The sequence below is a fragment of the Nymphaea colorata genome, chromosome 8 (assembly GCF_008831285.2).
Source record: "Nymphaea colorata isolate Beijing-Zhang1983 chromosome 8, ASM883128v2, whole genome shotgun sequence".
Taxonomy (NCBI): domain Eukaryota; kingdom Viridiplantae; phylum Streptophyta; class Magnoliopsida; order Nymphaeales; family Nymphaeaceae; genus Nymphaea; species Nymphaea colorata.
The window spans coordinates 19,616,671-19,619,817 of record NC_045145.1 but is presented as its reverse complement, the minus strand read 5'-3'; positions in this window follow the sequence as shown (position 1 = coordinate 19,619,817).

Here is a 3,147-nt window from a genome sequence, read left to right as displayed (position 1 = left end):
CTTGATTTTTACAAAACAATGTTTTTTGCGGTTGTCAACATAATGCTGAATAAGTTATGGACTAGATGTTCCTAACGCATAGTTTAATGTTTATTTGCCATCTCCTTCTACGTAAACACAATTAATATGAAACTCATTTGGTGGATAAGAGGTAAAAGGTTGGAAGCATTTTAAATGGATGTCACCAAAATACTTCTATAACATGGATGAGCAGGATTTGACCCACCGCTAAAAAGAAAACCTTACCTAACCTCTCATCCCTCAGGTAGAGGGAGTCCGCGGGTGCTTCTAGAAGTCGCCCCCACTATAATTTAACTTGCATATCTGTGCCCATTGTATCCCTCAGGTAGAGGGAGTCCGCGGGTGCTTCTAGAAGTCGCCCCCACTATAATTTAACTTGCATATCTGTGCCCATTGTCGGTGCTTCTAGAAATCGCCCCCACTATAATTTAACTTGCATATCTATGCTCATTGTTTGGAGCATAAAAAATTGGCCGTTGGGAGAATTGAAAAGATGACTGGTTGGCTGCAAGTCCTATTCAATCCCGTTGGACCACAACCCCCATTGAACTGATGAGTTTCCCATTTAGCAACAAAAGGAAAAACTCGTGCTGCAGCTACTGATTTTGTACTCAAGCGACACACAGTCTCCTTGTGTATGCATTAAAAAAGCAAAAAAGAGGATGTTCAGTCCGATCCATGAAGTCCGAGTGAAAATCCAAAGAAAATCGAACATTTTTGTAGAACTTGCAACGAGCATTGTACAACCGAGGGATCGGATCACCTTCAGAGGGCATTTGCCATTTGGTGGGCAACGAGTGAAAATCCAAAGAAAATCGAACATTTTTGTAAAACCCGCAGAACGTATACAAAAATCACGATATTTTTCTCCCGTGTTCCAACGAGCATCATCACCTTGAGAGAGCGTTTGATGGGTATGTATTTTCCCATTATATTGAATGAAAAATCCTTCTGTTATTCAGCACAAAGTTTATTATTTCATAACCGTTTAATAATAAATACGCAGAATTCCGGACACACCAATCAACTTCTCGGTTTATCATTTTTGTTGAAGATACGACTAGTGGCATGTCTCTTTTTCTTCTATTTTTATTTGTATTTAATCGGAAACAAGTAAATATATGAGTGCAGGTTTTTATTCGATCCAGGGGCGGAGCCAGGATCTTTCATAGGGGCGGGCCGACAGTCCAACTTCTGGACCTGGATAGGACCAAATTGAATTCAACTCTAAAAAATACATTGCGCATTTAAAAAATTATTATTTTTTTCATTTGCCAAGATAGGACCATGGCCTAGGCGGCCCCCCCCCCCCCCCCTCTGCCCGTATTCGATCTATCCTCTTTGTGCTCACCTGAACAGCAGCCCCGCTTTGCGAGTGTTCCACATCTTTAGAAGCTGATGCTTGATGATTGCTCCAGCTTGACTGAGCTTGATGAATCCCTAGGTTGCCTCGAGGAATTGAAATTCCTAAGTATGAGAATGTGCAAAACGCTGATCAGGTTGTAGACAACATGCATCAACTGCTTTCACTTGGAAATCTAATTCTTGAAAATTGGTCCAAACTTTCTGCAATACCAAAGCTTCCTTCTTCTCTAAAGCCAAAGATTGCACAAATTTGAGAATGCCTCTTGACTTCTCTAACCTGGAATTCGGCTTTGGGTGCAGAAAATCTGTCATGCCGAGCACTCTCGAGACAGTTTTGAGTAGCCGTTATAGAATATTCAACAACTGTTTCAAGTCTAGAAATATGTTTGTTTATTATCAAACTAAAAAACAATTTTCTAGAAATTTATTTCTCAATCATCACATACACATCAATATGTCAAAAAGATTTTTTTTCATTCATTTATTCCATAAAACTTATATTGAAATATTTTTTCAATTACAAATTTCCAATTCATTAAACAGCCCCTTAGTGTATATGAGGGATAGAAATCCCCAGGGTGCGTTTGGCGGGCGAGGATTCCTATGTAAAAATGGGATTTTGTCCCTATTTTCAAATTTAATTCCCATTCCACCAAACATATAATGGTAATTTCAAATTTTCAAGGGACATTGGAGATTATGATCTATGGATTTTCTGGGCATCAGTCAAGTTGGAAACCCGAAACTCCAACCCATACTTGGGCCCCGTTTGAGCCCGAAACCCAAGCCCAAGTCTAAGCTCAACCTCACACCGCTACATTGAAATAAAGACTGTTTTTTTTTTAAATATAAAATATACTTTTAACAATAAAATATGTATTATTATTAAAATAAAATAATATTAAATAATGTATCAAGCCAACCCGAGCTGGCCTGATTTTTGAGCCCAAGCTTGGGCTCGATCTAATCGGATACCAAGTCCCATCGATTACTATTTTATACATCCACCACCACAACTGTCATCGAGCTCCACCAAGGAACGACCAACTATCTACGTCAGATCAGTCCATCCATCGCAATGTAAGGGCTAGTTGTTTTCCTTCTCTCAGTCTCTCCCTCCCTCCCTTTCTTTCGCTCCCTCACTCCGATGAAGGCGGCAGCTCGATTGATCGACGGTAGGATACCTGTCTTCCTCTTAGTCAGTAAGACGATTGGGCGAAATGTCCATTGATCTATGATGCCTGTTGCGTTCACCCAATCGTTATGGATAAAAAAACTCCAATGTCCTCGCACCTAGCAGCTATTTTATTGTTTTCCAGTGTTCTTCATCTTCTCATATGCATGTAATTTTAAAAATTTTTGTAAGTGGCAATCCAGCAAGGTGAAGAGGTTTCCGACGTGATCTATCGATAAATCCATGGTTTTAACAAACATCGCATTTTTATAACCACAGATTTCGAATTCTTCAAAGCGGCGAAATCCCTGGTTTTGAGATTGGAGGGGAGGGAGGTCTGAATGATCTTCGGTGGAACTCCCTTGGGCATCTTCATCGGCAAGCTGCACCCTCCTCACCGACCGCTCCCTCCACCCTCGTTGTGTTTCCGGCAGACCCCCGCCGTTTTTTGACCGACTTACCCGGATGTCACCGTGGTACGCCGGGTCGACCCGCGTACCCGTACCGGTACGTGGTGGTACGTTTGAATCTGGTTCCGGGTTGAAACCAAACCCAAACCGAAAAAAATGAAAACCTAATGCGGTAGC